General features: G+C 38.0%; 1 protein-coding gene across 1 annotated transcript in view; it reads right to left on the bottom strand.

The window, feature by feature from the left end:
• Positions 1-18067, bottom strand: part of LOC136975082 (alpha-N-acetylgalactosaminidase) — a 54280-nt gene that overhangs the window by 34282 nt on the left and 1931 nt on the right. The window lies entirely within an intron of this gene.

The following is an 18067-nucleotide window of genomic DNA, read 5'->3' as shown; positions in this document are numbered from 1 at the left end:
CTTCCTTATTATTATTATTTTTTTTTTTTTCACTATTCTACTAGAAAGAGAGAGAGCAAATATCGTGAGGAAATTGCCAATTTCCGTACTTTATTAATAACCTCCGCGAACGGAAAAGGCAACATATGTGACGTTATGACGCGATCGCGATATAATGCAAAAGAGAGAGAGCCGGAACAAATCTGTAAAACCAATTCCTTAGGTGAAAATCCAGCTTGCTCGATAAAACCAAGCTTGATTTTAGAAAACCCAGGGTGATGTGACGATCGGGATATTGTGAACTTTATCATTTATATATACCTTTATAATCTTTTAACTATATTTTATGCAAACTCTAGATTTTATACAAAACGGAACGAAGTAGACCAAAAAGGGTTGGTTAAACGGGAAATCGACTGATAAAACTTTCTGATAAGAGCGGTCTAAACTCGATTCCCACGTGTTGAGTTCCTTGTTAAGACGAGTCAAATTTCGGTGACACGACTACGTCACCAATAATTTTATTGGTCCAAGAAGATCATCTCTTTTGACGAAATCAAAGAAGGGCCTGCAAACTCCCTCCCCATATAAAAGGGGAGTACGATGAGCAAGACGGGGAAGTTGTTACTGATCGTGTGTTTGTGCGCTCAAAAGGATAGTTCTGTCGCCGCCGATCCTCCCTCATCATCTATATTCAAGCCGAACTGTCGTCGTTACACTTCCTATCTGAACAACTATTACCTGTTAGTGGACAGAGTCATTTTCGACGATCAACAAGATCATCGTCTATAAGGATATCATCGATTATTACATCGACATCCGACTACATATCTTAAGGTATTTATCCTACACGCGAATATTTGTAAGCTCTCTCTCTCTCTCTCTAATCTGCGTGGAATTTATGTTCGCGGATCGTGTGTCCTGTATCTTATCAGCTTCTGTAAAGTAATCGTTTGTACCTAATTAGTCCTATGGAAAAAATAAACGGGTATATTTTTATATATAAATCTCTGGGTGCGTTCTTTTCGTCATCCTCTCCACTCGCTTCATTCCGGGTCTAACCCATACGTAACCGCTCGCGCAATTGATTTTCTGTATCAATCTAAGGATACAGTGGTGTCATCCTGACGTGGTATCAAAAAGATACCGGCCCTATGGTCACAGGTAACCAATGGACAGGAGTTGATTTGAGAGTACCTGTTATGATACGTAGGGTAGTATTTAGTTGGGCATCCAGTTTATTAATGTGAGTACTGTTCATCCATACCGGTGCACAGTATTCCGCTGCAGAGAAAACCAAGCCAAGAGCAGTGATCCGTAAGGTGGACGGTGAAGAACCCCATGTGGTTCCACATAACCTTTGGAGGATGTTGTTTCTGGTATTAACCTTGGCAGCCAAATTCATCAGATGTGTTTTAAAGGATAAAGTTCTATCCAGAGTGACACCAAGATATTTCGGGTTCTTGTTATATTTCAGTAAATTATTGTCAAAATAAACCTTTAATTCTTCATTTGCCAGCTTGTTATTAAGGTGAAAGCATGTAGCTTCAGTTTTTGTCTTACTCAATTGAAGTCTCCACTGGCGAAAAATATTGTCCTAAGATTGATAAGTCCTCCGTCAGGATCTTTTCAGTAATTGCAAGGTCTTTATGTCTCGTGGCAATCACCCAATCGTCTGCATATCCAAATTTCCTTGCCTTCGTTTGAGGCAAATCAGCTATGTAAAGACTAAAGAGCAGTGGTGCCAGGACAGAGCCCTGAGGTAGGCCATTATTTAGTTTTCTTATCCTACTTCTCGAATTTCCCATGACAACTTGAAAGGCAGTCGGTTACTTAACATCTCATCAATTATTTTAACCATTTTTAAACAGGGTATCACTTGGAGCAGCTTATAGATTAAGCCATGCCGCCAGACAGTATCACATGCTGCAGTAAGATCGATGTATACCGCAGATGTTTTTAATTGCCTTTGATATCCAGCCTCTATAAAAGTAGTAAAGGCTAGTACCTGGTCTGTACAGCTCCTATTCGGTCGAAAACCAGCCTGTTCAACCGGAATATTCTGAAAAATTTTATTGCTCAATCTGTTGTAAAGATGTCTTTCTAAAAGCTTATACATCACACTCAAGAGTGAGATAGGTCGATAGCTCTCTGGTCTATCATTAGGTTTTCCAAATTTCAGGATAGCTATAATTTTAGCTTGTTTCATAGCGAAAGGAATATTACCTTTTTGTAGGATGTCAGTAAAGAAGCGAGCCAGCCATTGCTTAGTGTACTTGCCGCTGTGTAACAGGAATTCAGGATGGACAGCATCATTTCCAGGGGCTTTGCCCGCTTTTATTTGTTTAAGGGCAGCAGAGATTTCTTCAGTAACAAAAGGTAGTGAATATACGCTGTATCATTTTTACATTTAGCTTTGATGGACGTAAGCTTTTTTTAAATCTTATTGGTGAATTCACGATCTATAGAAGCTCTAGATATATTTAGTATGTGTTCTGCGATATTATTTGGAGTAATCAAGTTTTTTCTACCTGGTTTGACAGTTGCTCCTCCCAATCTTCTAAGCAGGGACCACACCTTTCTACTTGACTTTGTAAAATCCAAATTTTGTACAGTGTTTATCCATCTAAGGTTCCTGGCATTATCTAAGCTATGGAGTAGTTCATCCCCTATCTCAAGGTTACCAGATTCTAGGAACTTCCTATATAGTAATTCACTTTTTTCACTCCATCCTGGGATATAAATCTTGCGGTATCCTCTAGGTATACATTTTTTGGCTACACTAAACAGTGCTCCAACAAACCTTTTAAAGTTGTTTGATGTAGGTGGGATCCATCCCAAACATTTGTCAAGATCCTCTGAGAACAAAGTCCAGTTAGCCTTGTTAAAATACTGTGGCCGTCAGCCATATTGTTTTCTTGTATATTTTTGTTTAATTCATAAGTTGTAAATACATATATATATATATTTTCTATCTTCCTTCTTCCTTCATTCTATTCTCTTATTTCCGTTCCTTTCTCCTTTGTCTAAACAACCTGACCGTTATTGCTGGAGGGCAGGATTACCCCTCCTAAGTAAGAACAAAAGAAGGCGAGGACGCCCTGAAGGCTAAGTGGTGAACAAGGGACACTTTTCTACTGGACCTCGAGAAGGACGGAAGTGTGAGCCAGCGATCGACCAGGAACGGGAAAAGTCGAAAGAAGGCTACAGGACCGTCGAGGCCAAGGGAAAATAGACACAAAACCGAGGGAATCGAAAGACGTCGAGGGCAGACAGCCGAACAAGGAAAAAGAGAGAAAAACGACTGCCATTGCGAAAATACACTCCAGCGAAAACACCGATCATCGTAGACCCGGGTACCTTCCATCTAATTCTATCTACTTTCGTTCTTTCCTAAATCTATCTGTTTCCCCTTTCCTTTTTAGTTTTAAGGTAGATATAAGTTTAGTTTTAAGTCGGGTGTAAAAAGTTTGTGTTACGAGCGCGGGTGTGATTCTTTGTACGTGGCGACCCCTTCCTCAGTGAAGTTATTCCAGTTGGGATCATTTGTAAATTAGAAAAGGAAAGAACCGTGTTCCGGAAGGGAAATAAAAAGACTTTTAATTGTGTATCAGTCTCTGTGTTCATACTTGTAACGTGCATTCACGGGTTTACAAGCCCTTCTCAACGAACAACCACAATGGCGTCCGCGACAGGATCCCAACTGTGAAGGGGCGCATTGGTGACGTCTCACGTAAAGTTCTTTTTTTGTTTATATCCTGATAATAATTTATTTGTATAATATTGTAGCGCGTGTAACAAAAATGGATGTCCAGGTCGAGAGCTCAAGCAACGGTAATGGGGCCACCCCTACTCAACCGTTAGTGGTGACGGGCTTTCTGGGGATGATCCCCATATTTTCGGGAGCGCAGGGGGACACTGTGAACATAAAGCAATTCTTCAGGACAATAGAAAACATTGCTCACCTTGCAGGATGGAGCAATGAGGTTAAAATAGCAGTACTACAAGCGAGGTTGAAGGGCGAGCCCTTAGTAACTTTTATGTGTCTCTTGGATCAATATCCCGGATCTTACGAAGACATAAAACGCGACTTGGTAAAATGTTTTAGTAAGAGGGACATTGGAGGTAAGGATATAATCGATCAGCTTTTGAATCTAAAACAAGGGCAAAGTGAGTCCGTAACGGAATTCTCTATCCGTACCAAGACACTACTGGCAAGAGCCGTTAGAGATAACAACAGGTTGGACTCACTGAGGGATGACATTATTAAGGAGCGATTTATTAAGGGGTTAAAAGGGAGGTTGAGAGGAGAAGTGCTAAGAAGGGCTCCCAAAACCCTTGATGAAGCTTTCGATTTCGCAGAAGTAGAAGAATCGATAGATTTAGAATGTAATAATTATTTTGAGCGCAAGGGGGTAAATGTGGGTATGGAAGAAAGATCAGATGCCTTAGTGGCGAGAAGTGAAGACATAACGACTCGGGATAATAGGAATGATGATAGAATTAGGGGTTTAGAGCAGAAAGTTGAGTCGTTAGTAGAGGCTGTGGGTAAGCTGTTAACTAAGAGCGACCAAGAGAGCAGGGTGACGCGTAAGAGATGTTATGCATGCGGTGAGGCAGGTCACTTTGCCCGCGGTTGCCCCGAGCGTAGGAAACATCATTTAAACTTGTGAGGGAGTGTCATAACGGTCAGCATAACGCTCCTCTCATAAATATCAGCCTGGCCGAAAGGGTCTTTCGATCACAAAGAGGTCTCCCTCTAGTACTAGGGAAGATTGAAGGAATAAAATGTTGTTTTCTCATAGACACGGGGGCGGAAAAATCTGTTCTGAATTCCAAAATAATGAGGGACATATCAAGCAAGAGCATAATGAGAGCGATTGTGGAAGGTGAAGGATTGGGAATCAGGGGTATCAATGGCGAAGTCACTGAATGCGATAAGTTGCTACGCGCAGAGGTAGGATATAGAGGTCAAAAATGCGAAGAAAAAATTGCATGTATGAAATTACCGGAGCATGTGGAATATGAGGGGATCCTCGGAATGGATGTAATCGGAAGAATCCATGAGATCATAGACAGTGTAAGGGTATCTATGGAAGGGGATGTATACCGTAAGAGAGAACGTCAAGACATCTGCGATGAATCTCTGAATATCTCTGATGTAGCAATTAAAGGGTTAGATGGGTTGAGTTTAGAAGAGAAGGAGAGAGTCTATGATGAGATATTTAGAAAGCACCCTAGTTGCTTTGCCGAGTCCATCGAGGAGCTTACCGGCATGATAGGTGAATCCCATGCCCCTATTGTAAATCAAGATAAACCTGTAAACACGCGACAGTATCGCATCCCTGAATGCCACCTCCCGAAATTAAAAGCGCTAATAGACGCCTACTTAAAAGCAGGGATAATAGAAGAGAGTTCTTCTGCCTGGAATTCTCCTATTCATGTCGTGGAGAAGGAGAACGGGGAAATAAGAATGACCCTTGACCTTAGAAGGGTTAATGATCTTACAACTACGCAGGAATTCCCTATAGCTCGGGTGGATGAGATTTTGAGCAAGTTCCACGGCAGCAAATACTTTTCGGTACTTGACTTGAAATCGGGATATTTTCAAATAGATTTAGAGCGGTCTGTTAGGCACGTTTTCGCGTTTTCGACACCTGTGGGGTAAGTTCCAAATGTGCCGCCTCCCTCAAGGTGCGAAGAACAGCGGTAGGTTCTTTCAGGCGATTATGTCGAAGGTGTTGGCTCGTTTTATAGGTATAAATAGTTACGTTTTTCAGGACGATATAGTCCTTTTTTCGAAGTCCCTTGATGACCACATAGTGTTGCTGAGCGAAGTCATAGAAACATTAGATAAAGCTAACTTAAAACTGCACCCAACTAAAAGTTCGTTCATTGTTAAAGAAGTAAAGTACTTGGGTCACGTGATAAGTCGAGAGGGAATACTCCCCGATATGGACAACGTGCGTGCGATTCTCGAATTGAAACCTCCTTGTAACGTGAGGGGTGTGAGAGGATTTTTGGGAATGGTAGGGTTCTTTAGAAACTTCATACCTAGATTTTCTGGCATCGCTCTACCCCTGACGAAATTAACCAAAAAGGGCGTAAAATTTTCTTGGAATAAGGAGTGTCAAGATAGCTTCGATAGGTTTAAGGGTTTACTATCAAGACCCCCTTTGTTAAAACATCCGAATTTTGAGGCCCCTTTCCATTTATACTCTGACGCATCGGACGAGTGCTCAGGTGCAGTGCTAGGTCAGAAGGAAGATGGGAAATTCTATCCTGTGGGGTACTTCAGTCGGAAATTCGTAGGCGCGGAAAAGAATTACTCCACCATTGAAAAGGAGTGCCTGTCAATAGTTTTATCACTGCGCCATTTCAAACCAATAATATTAGGTTATAAGATCGAGCTACACACGGACCATAAGCCCCTCATATTCATCAGCAACTTAAAAAATCATAATAAGAAACTGATAAGGTGGTCTACGGAGATTGCTGACTATGACGTGACCATAAATTACATAAAAGGAAAACGTAACGGGGTGGCCGATTGCTTGTCGCGACCAAATGTCAACGCTAAGGAAAGGGATAAGGAGGTTAGTAGTAACATGATGGAGAATAGGGAGTTATGGGAAAAGGTAGTGGAGTCCCAGAAGAGGGACGACGAGATAAAGAGGATACGTGAAAATCTAGAGAGGATAGGTCAACAAGGCGTAACCACCGGAATTCAGCCTGAGCACAGGCTGGATGGTGACATTGTGGTAAACGTGAGGCCCGGAACAATGGGATTGAGGAAATGGACGCGTGTATGCGTGGGGAAAGACATGGTCGACAAAGTAATATGGTCGTTTCACAATTCGTCGATGTTAGGTCACCTGGGTCTTGAGAAAACATGCAACATAATTGACAGGTACTATTACATAAAAAATCTCAAGAGACATGTGAAACGCGTGATTAAGGGTTGTAAGACTTGCCAAAGGTTCAACATGCATAGAGGTCGTGCGCCGTTCCAGGAGACGGAGGTGGCTGAATTTCCATTACAGAAAGTAGCCGTTGACATCATAGGCCCATTGAAAACGTCACGAAGAGGGAATAGGTATATATTAACCATAATAGATATTTTCACTCGTTATGCTGAAGCCTTTCCGATCCCAAACCAATCGGCCCAGGAAATAGCTGACAGCTTCTTTAATAATCTAGTATGTAGATACGGTTGTCCCGAGGTCGTGGTATCTGATAGAGGGGCTAACTTCACCTCTAATATATTTCGTGAAATGTGCGACGAGTTGAATATTAAACATAATGTTACAACCGCTTACCGGCCGTGTGCTAATGGCACCTGTGAGCGATTCAATAAGACGATATGTGGGATTATAGCAAGAATATCTGAAGGTAATAACGAAATTTGGGATGATTTCATACAACCGGCATTGTTCGCCTATAACAACACGTCGCATACTGCTACCCATGAGTCCCCTGCGTTCTTGTTATATGGGTTCGAACCCCGTTTTCCAAATGCGTTCCCTGAGGACGATATAAGAAATATTGAAAATCCGGATCGCAATCATGAATTTGTGAATAGACTGAATGTAACAAGGCGGACTGCTTACGAATTAGGCAGAAAGCGTAATTCGAGGAACAGGGGTAGGGAGAATAAGGATAGGAAGGCGAACGTATGGAAGGAGGTCCAGAGGGTTTGGCTGCTCAGAAAACGGAGAACGAAAGGTATAGGTAAGTTCTCCCCGAAATATTTAGGCCCATACCGAATCACGCGAGTAATGGGACCAGTCACGGTAGAACTCGGCAGTAACAAGCAAGGTGAAAGTGGGTGGTACACACTGATCGAATAAAACCGTGCTACTCTCCCGTATGTAAGGAATGGAGGAAGACTGCCCAAAGACAGCGGAAAAGAAAGGAAACTCCGCCCGCAGATGAGATTTTGGAGGAGGACGAGTACTCTGAACACATATGGGCAAGGATGCCGAGAGAACAACCAAAGTTAAGCCCTACCGAAAGACAACAGGAGGTATGCGAAAGCGATAACAACGAGAATCATAATGAAGAGGGAGAGAGCGTTAAGCACCACCACCCGTACAACACACGTGGCCATAAGGTCAACTACCGTAGGCTACACTACGGAGTGTGATTCTAAAAGGGGGGCGTATGTGGCCGTCAGCCATATTGTTTTCTTGTATATTTTTGTTTAATTCATAAGTTGTAAATACATATATATATATATTTTTCTATCTTCCTTCTTCCTTCATTCCATTCTCTTATTTCCGTTCCTTTCTCCTTTGTCTAAACAACCTGACCGTTATTGCTGGAGGGCAGGATTACCCCTCCTAAGTAAGAACAAAAGAAGGCGAGGATGCCCTGAAGGCTAAGTGGTGAACAAGGGACACTTTTCTACTGGACCTCGAGAAGGACGGAAGTGTGAGCCAGCGATCGACCAGGAACGGGAAAAGTCGAAAGAAGGCTACAGGACCGTCGAGGCCAAGGGAAAATAGACACAAAACCGAGGGAATCGAAAGACGTCGAGGGCAGACAGCCGAACAAGGAAAAAGAGAGAAAAACGACTGCCATTGCGAAAATACACTCCAGCGAAAACACCGATCATCGTAGACCCGGGTACCTTCCATCTAATTCTATCTACTTTCGTTCTTTCCTAAATCTATCTGTTTCCCCTTTCCTTTTTAGTTTTAAGGTAGATATAAGTTTAGTTTTAAGTCGGGTGTAAAAAGTTTGTGTTACGAGCGCGGGTGTGATTCTTTGTACGTGGCGACCCCTTCCTCAGTGAAGTTATTCCAGTTGGGATCATTTGTAAATTAGAAAAGGAAAGAACCGTGTTCCGGAAGGGAAATAAAAAGACTTTTAATTGTGTATCAGTCTCTGTGTTCATACTTGTAACGTGCATTCACGGGTTTACAAGCCCTTCTCAACGAACAACCACAATACCATCTTGCACGTGGAATACTATTTACTATAGGAATACTAAGTCCAATTCCGATAATTATTGGACAGTGCTGGCTATGCGGGAATTGATTTAAAACTGCGTGTAGCTGATAACGGTTGTCTATTTTCATCTGAAGACACAAAGCACAAGTCAGGGTTATATTCACAACCCCAAGCGCTGGACCTAAAGGTGCATCGATCTTTAGCATCAAACAGAAGATAAAGATCATTTTCCTCTGCCCATTTAATTACCATGTCACCATTTTTATCAGTGTTGCGGTATTTCCAGAGTTTGTGGTGGCTGTTGAAGTCTCCCAAATAGACAGCAGGATGAGGTAATTGTGGTATGATGTGTTGTGGCCAAGTTGTAGCTGGAGGTTTATAGATATTGCTGATTGTAATTTGGCCAACCTGTATAGTGACCACATGAATGTTATCATCAGTGGTTGCTTTACAAAACAGGACATCCTCAATGTCACTACGGACATATGTTGCAGTGCCATATGTTTTGTGGTAGGTTGAGCCAATTAGTTCAAAACCAGGAATCACACCTTGTCTGAAGTTGGTATTCATTCTCAGTATGAGTCTCTTGAATTACAACTATGTCAATTTCATTATCCTTCAGAATCCTATGTAAGTATTGGCATTTTGCTCGACTAATGCCTTCAATATTAATTTGACATATCTTAATTTGAGGACCAAGGTCTTTGGTGCTATGGCCCTTATAAGGGCCTTTGTAATGAGGAGACATAAGTAGTTTAAATAGTTAAAAAAAAGAAAGAGAGAGATGATGGGTGAAAGAGAGAGGGATGTAAAGCTAGTTCGCCTCCTCGTGGTGCACCCTGGATAGCGTCTACTCGTGAACTAAATGAGCTAGCAACTTCTGGCGTCCAAATAATCTGTAGGATCTCCTGGACAATACACATCAAGTTGGGAAGTAAAAAGGAGTCAGAGTCAGCAGATTTTTTGATGACTTCAACTTCATCTAAAACACCAAAACTCCTGCCTCAAAAGCAAAACATCCATACATACAGGGAAAAAAAACTGAATCTTTTGCATATCTCAACATTTCAAGGTGTCCTAAGTCCAAAAAATAATTACAGATACCAGATCAGAATGACAGCTACTTCTCAGGAAAGGAAATGCACATTTTTAACAATTGAAACTAAATTAGAAACTCTAAAGAAACATTTTAAAGGTGAAAGAGGAGCATCTCTTGCCAAACTTTATGGTCTGGGAACATCTATAAGTGAAATCAAAGTGAAAAAAAGAGTTCATATAGTTTGCATTAAAAATAGACTCTGAAGAATGATCACAAAAAAAGGAATACATTACAAATGTCAAACAACTATGCATTGGAAGAGGCCATATATGATTTTTGCAGAGAAGTTTGGGTGTGTCTATTTTAGGTCCAATAATCTATGAAAAAGCTTTGTAGTTCAATGAAAAATTAGGTTGGCTTACGGATTTTACAGCTAGTTCCAGATGGCTTAAGAATTTCCAAGCTAGGCATGAATAACAGAATTAAAAATTCAGGAAGATATTATCTGTAGATGCTACCACCACACAGACATTTAAAGAAAATTTGTCAGCATGGTTCTTGAAAATAAATGATATCTATAATGCTGATGAAATTGGTGTAAATTGACAATCACTTCCTTGGAAGTACCTTCCTTCTTGTCAAGAAAGTTCTGTGCTTGAAGATCAGCAAGGAAAGAATATTGGCAATGATGTATGCTAATGCAAACAGACCACACTCCATAAAACTCTTGATGATTGGTAAAAGTAAAACCCCCATTGCTTTAAAAATGTAAAATGTGTCCCTGTCTCTTACAAGTAAAATGTGTCCCAGTCTCTTCAAAATCTGTGTCAGTTTCATTCAATGTGTCTAGAACAGGTTGTGTTGGAGCATTATCAATAATAAGTATTTTTCTAGTTTTTCCTTTCTGTTTTCAATATATTTTATGCAAGATATAAATTCATGCACCTACTAGTCATAGAAATTTTGAAAGTCATCCATGAATTTTTCAAGTTTTGCAGTAATTGGACAATTATTTTTGGGTGTATAACTTTTTTGTCATTAAGTGTATTAACATTGGAAATATACACAGCTTAGCAATACAAAGTAAATTAAACCCAAATGAGCAATTACTTATTGTGACATCATCACAATGCTGGGCTGCAATTTTTAAGCATATTTTTAATTTATTTAATTTTAAATATATGCTCTCCACCTCAAATTAGTAGTGTATTGCCTCTGTACATCATACTTTCCTGCCAGCAATAACATTGTGCTGGTCATCTAACTCACTCCTTTCAGGAGAAAATCTTTGAATTGAAATAATGTGACTTTTGGCACAAACTGTCAGTTTGTATATAGTTAATCAGGGCCTCCTGCCTCAAAGCCCAGAGAAATTCATGGATGACTTCCAAAATTTCTAATGACTAGTAGGTGCATGAATTTATATCTAGGTTTGGGTCCCAGGACGTCTTGTGTCTCGAAGTCCTGGGACTTTTTCTAAATTTAATTGTCTCAGGTTCCAGGACTTTCAGGTCAAGACTCGAGACACGCTTGTCGAAAAATGTATTGTAATAATTTTATTTTCAAAAGGTCGTAATAAAGTTTATTAGCTTCCTGCACTCCGCCATCTGTTAGCTTTTTTTTTTTTTTTTTTTTTTTTTTTTTTGTAATTCTTTTCACCCTGTAGGCACTAAGAGGGCCTCTTATAGCAAGCCCATTATGGGTTCGGCCAGACCCACAATGGGGCGGCCAGGTGGTGAGGTATGGAGACTGACATCCGGATGCACCATCCCCCGAAATATTCCTGGGGATTTTTCGACCTGTCCGGGTTCATTCCCGGGTCCTCCAGAGCAGCAGGCTGCTAACCTTGACCGCTCAGCCATCCGGCTGCCCCATCCGTTAGCTTAACGAGTAATTACTTGATACTCCTACGTAACTTACTGAGTGAGTACACAATAAATATGTTTGTCGCCATATTGTTATTTTATGACATTTGTTTATGAGATCATGATATTTGTGACTATCTGCGTCACCACTGTCAGCTCAGTCAGTCAGTTGTCAATTTCACTTTATGAGATGCGTCCCAGTGAGATGATCCTATGCTTGAACCATGCAATACATCTAGGAGTTATAGACACATTTTATATAAAAAAATCAGGCTACTACCACATCTGCAGCTTCTACCTCCAAAGATACTGATGATAGTGATGATGAATCATGGAGAACAAAAACTCTTCTGATGAAGAAGCTGCAATGCCAGCTACAAAACAAACTGCCCATTACAACCAATTGATGAAATTAAAATAGATGCTTGATGAAACTCGATTCCTAGTGAAATTGTTTAGAAAGAGTCCACTGAAAAACAGCCAATTACAGAAATATGTTAAATCAGAATTTGGAAAAGAACTCAGTTTACAACTGAATGTCAAAACGAGGTGGAATTCTATAAATGTAATGGCAGAAAGGTTTTTGAAGCTCAAAAATTGCATAAAGAAAGAGTTGATTGATTTAAACATGTTAGACAAATGGAATGAAGACAATCTTCTTCTTTTGCAGTCAATCGTTACTTTATTGCAGCCAGTCAAGATAGTTGTAGAAGTCTTAAGCAGACAAAACTCTTCATTACTCACAGCCGCAGCAATAATTGATGTTTTACTGAAAATAATTCAATCGACAACGACAAATGATAATCTGGCAGTACGATTCTTTCAAACATTAAAAGCTTGTCTAGAAGAAAGAAGATCACAATGGATTATATGTTTGTTAAAATATTTGCACACTGGCCTACACAGCTCACAGTTGCAAAATACAAATTTTTTTACTTTGAATTTGAATAAAACTGCACTTATTGCTTTTGCAGAAGATCTGTATTGAAGACTTTTTGAAAATATCCCTCTTTATCCCAGATTTGAAAATAATGGGCGCTGAACCCAGTACCAGTAGTTCTACAGTACACGATGAGTCGTTTACAAGTCAAATGGAAATGGCAATCAAAAAAATCGAAGAAAATGTACCCAAAATTCTTGCAAAAAGATCAAGAGCAACATTAAAAACAAGTTCCAGTTATTTGAAGCAACCGGAAAACGTACTGAAAGTTTGGAACTACTTTATAAAGCTTTAAACACAATAAAACCGACATCTTGAAAACAAGAAAGCGTTCTCCTTGTCTGGAGGCATTATTACAAAAATCAGAAACAGATTGTCAGACAAAGCTGTTAATGCTCTGGTTTTTTTAAATGCCTATTTTATTAAATCAGAAAAGAGGTCTAATTGCTAGTTTATTATATTATTTATATGACTAATGAATAGAGACTAGGTGATGATTATTAATGATTAGTATGATCACTAAGTTGATTTTATAATAAGATTTTACTGTCAAAAATGAATCTATGATTATAAGAATTAAACATATGACTTGTTTAGACTTTAATTAACGTTATAAATGTTAGGATTTGATTTTATGTTCAATAAATGTTGATTTTTACCAAAATTGCTTTTTTATTGATACATCTTGCCAAAAATGAACTCGATTCTAATTTTATTCTGAGAAGTCTCAAAGTCGCGGGACGTCTCGGGATTTTGATCGTGGTTGTCTCGTGTCCCAGGACTTTGAGAATGTCAAGACTTCCCAAATTCTATTTATATCTTGCATAAAATATATTGAAAACAGGAAGGGAAAACAAGAAAAATACTTATTATTGATAATGCTCCAACACAACCTGTTCTAGACACATTGAATGAAACTGACACAGATTTTGAAGAGTACACTTCCTTACAAATATAATAGCAATACTCCAACCCATGGACCAAGGTATTATTGAAAAAATGAATAGAATGTATAGAAAGCATGTTCTGTGTTGTCTTTTATTGGTCAAACATGATGAAGAAAGTGTCATTGGTTTTATCAAAAACTAAATCTGAAGGCTAGTTCTTACATGTCAGCAGTTGCTTGAAAATAAAGTTTAAAAAACAGGTGGAACAAAAGGGAAGGCAAAAGCAAAAATCCAATTGAGCACAAAAATGTTTTCGACAAAGTTACATTGCTCTTCATAACAATACCAGGTTTTTCAGACTGTAACAAAAATATTGCAAGGGATTGGTTTGAAAGTGATGAAAATGACCCTGGCTATCAAATTTTAGATGATAAAGAGATAACTGAGAGTGAGCTCCATGATGTTTATGATAGTGACAAGAATGAAGATATTGCTGATAAGTAATCCACAGGACCTTCACACACAGATGCCTTCAACACATTGGAAATATAAATTTACTTAAAAATCTTTTCAATTCCAGCAAACACATTTAATGAAAAATACATCTTTCACACTATTAAATACGCCTTCTTCAGGCTACATTTGTTAGATTATTCGAAACACAAGCACTACTTTGAAATAAAATATTTCAAATTTGAATTAAGTTCTAAGCATTAACCAAACTAAGAAAGGTATAATCACAGATGTGGAACAAAAAATATATTTTTATTTTTGTTTTACAATCTGCTCAGAACTACATATGCAGCCTACCATTATAGTAGAATGGAAAAGGCTAAAATTTTAGAGATAAGAGGGGAGAGTTTAGAGTACGCAGAAAAATCTTACATTTACAAAAATAGTTTGAAAAATAAAGTGATCAACAGCAAAGTAATTTAAAGTTCTTACCTACTGCTTGAAAATGGGTGTTATAAGACAAGAAAAAATGTTAGAAACACAGAAAAAAAAATTTAACAAAATTAACAGCTACATGGTTCAAATACCATGTATGTGAAAGTTATTTTATGAATTTATTAACTATGTCTCTTAAAATAAAATTGAATGTTATATTAGCTTATGCAAGAGAAGAAACTAAATGATATTTTATGAAGGAAAAGTGTGCCTGATGCAAAACATTTATTTTTGTATAGTCTTTGATACCATCCAAGAGAATATGTCAAAATGGAAGGCTTGTGTTTACAATCTTCTAATGTATTATCATGTCCCCAAAAAATTGTAAGGACTAATTAAATATTACATTATTTTTTTAATATAAAAGAATAGTATTTTCAACTATGATAATAAGTTCTGAAGTAAAAGATTGATTTGAAAAATACAGTAGTATTTATTTAAAAAAATTAATATATAGAAAATATAATATCATACATGATTGAGATAATTGTATCATATATGATGGTGTCTTTTGTAATTATAATAATAATTTAAACAAATTTCATTTAAATTATAAATTATTATTATAAATGGCAAAAGACACAAAAAAGAAAACAAAATTGTAAGAGATTAAACAGCCTGTTATGTAGCTTTATGCAAATATTTTACAGTGAATATATAGGCCTATAATATTTTTTGAAACAATCATTGAAACAGTTAACATACTTTAAAATATGAAGCAATATACAGAGCAATTGCAAAATGTCTGGCCAAAATTTAAAGGGGGTTAGAGGAGACGAATATAAAAGGATTCACAGTACAATGCTTGTCCAGAAACGCTGCGCAAAGGTGATAGAAGGTGCTGTGTAGGGCAGTTGAAACAAGCCGGCAATGTGGGAAGCTGTCATTCCCCGCTGTGATTTCATACAGCATGCAGCGCTTCACAAATGCTGAACAAGCAGATATCCATCTGACGTATAGAGCTGTGAATGGAAATGGGAGGGCTGCGCAAAAGTTGTATAGGGAACAATTTCCCAACAGAGAAATACCGAATTGCCAAACTTTCGAGCAAGTGCACAGACAGCTTCACGAAAGCAGGTCCTTCAATGCCAGCAGACATGATGTGGGAAAGTCTTGCTCATTGAGAACAGTGCGAATGGAAGATGTTGTTGTACATGAGGTTAAGCACAATCATTCCACAAGCACGAGAGCTGTTTCTCATAAACTGGGTGTGAGACAGTCACTTGTATGGGAGATTTTGCATGCTGAAGGTATGCACCCATACCATTTACAAAGGGTGCAGGCATTGATACAGGCAGATTTTCCTCTCCATGTAAACTTTTCACAATGGTACTTGCAACAGGCTGCTGTACAGACTGACTTCCCTTCATACATGTTATTAATGGATGAGGCAACATTCACTCGAGAGGGTGAGTTTAACAGTCACAATGCTCATGTTTAGGAATATGACAATCCGCATGTGACAAGACCTCATGGTTACCAGCAGAGATTTAGTGTTAATGTGTGGGCGAGTATGGTGCACAAATACATGATTGGGCCATACATCCTACCTCATCACTTGGACAGCCCAAAATATCTTATCTTCGTGCAACAGGTCTTGCCCAAACTGCTGGCTGTTGTGCCTCAGTGCATATGGAGACATATCTGGTTACAGCACAATGGAGCACCGGCACACTTTAGCTGTGATGTCAGGAATTACCTGGACACTACTTATCGACATCAGTGGATTGGTCGAGGTGGACCTGTTCCCTGGCCGCCACGATCACCAGATCTGTCCTACTTGGACTTCTTTCTGTGGGTCCATTTGAAAAGCATCATCTACAATACCCATAGACTCTGATCTCGTTGTCACCAGATTGGCTGTTGCTGCTGGGGTTGTGCAGGACATGGCTGGTGTTTATGCTAATGTACGCCATTCCATGTGGCAGCAATGTGAAGCTTGTATTATGGTTGGTGGTCGCTCTTTCGAGCATTTGCTGTGACACATTGATTTAATAAAGGACTTGTTGCATTTGCTTGTGTCTCTTTCCTTTTACCTTTCCACTTTCTTTAGTCTTCAGGACTTTCACGTGGCATTTCCAGACAAGCATTGTATTGCAAATCCTTTTATATTCATCCCCTCTAACACCCTTTACATTTTGGCCAGACATTTTCCAATTACCCTGTATAATCACTTGTTTCAAAATGTAAAGAATAGACAAAACTATTCTTGAGTGGTTCCTTTCCAGAATTTTAAAATATGAAACCTCTGTTTACATAACTTGGAATCTCCTGGGAGAATATGGATGAAACATTTTTTTCTGCTCTTACATTGTGGTACACTGCAGAAGTGATTGCTTGTTTTAGTGTTTCTTTGAGTTTGTTCTAAATTCTGACAGATAAAAAAAATGAACAAATAAACAAAGCAAACACAGATAACAGTATGTAACAGTACTAACTTCTGGACTCTAATATTATTTTTAGTAGTTCTTTAAACTGACACCATAATGCAGGTCATTTGTTTTCAATTGTAAATAGACTACTTATTACTAGTGCACTACTTAAACAATTAAATTTAAAAGCTCTATTATCTATATTACACTATATTAATTTATTTTAAGAATGAATTATTTTTGTTGTATAATAAGGTTTTCCATAAGATAAAACTAAACAATCAAAAGTGCTTGGGAAGCATTTAATCTTTGTTTTTTATTTTATGTAGATATTAATGTATTGACTCCAATAAAACAGTTTGTTGATTTGGTTACTGTAAACAAATCAAAGTTTATTTTATTAAATATGCATTATTCTGCCCTTCTCACAACAATTACAGAAACTTAATTTACATATACATCAATTGACATATGTTTATTTCTAAGAACCAACTATTTTATTTCTTTTGTGTTATTCCAAAAGTTGTAAGACTATTACTAAATATTACCAACAACAAAATATAAAAGGTCATGAAATATGACATAAAACTATTTAATCCTTTTTGAGTTTTAGATGCTTCAAAAAAATTTTGAATTAATTGATGTATCTAGTCTTCTTAGCATTAATTACATGTATTCTAGTGAGGAAGATAAATGTGAAATAAAAATTCAGGAAAGCAAACTAAATATTATTAACATTACATTGCACATTGTTGTACCTCCTTTTATCTGGATAAATGCTCATGTGCAGTACTTGTCATGATGGAAATAAACTTCTCTAGCAGATTTCAATTTTGTTTTTGTATCTATTTATCAAATGAAAAAGCTTATTTATATATATAAAAACAGATTTATCAACTTTCAATACAGATTTCTCTTGTATTGTTTTATTCAAAACTTTATTTAACAAATTACAAAATATAATATAATAACTATTATATTAATAGTTAATAACTAAGTTTTGAATGTTCTATAACTTATGCATAAATAGTTTTAATTGTGTTTGATTAGAATATATGCAATGTTCATACAGTGTTTAGTGC

Source organism: Centruroides vittatus, unplaced genomic scaffold, assembly GCF_030686945.1.
Source record: "Centruroides vittatus isolate TY-2023 unplaced genomic scaffold, ASM3068694v2 contig_364, whole genome shotgun sequence".
NCBI classification, from domain to species: Eukaryota; Metazoa; Arthropoda; class Arachnida; order Scorpiones; family Buthidae; genus Centruroides; species Centruroides vittatus.
Note: the sequence above shows the minus strand (reverse complement) of the source record. Positions and strands in the feature narration are given on the sequence as shown.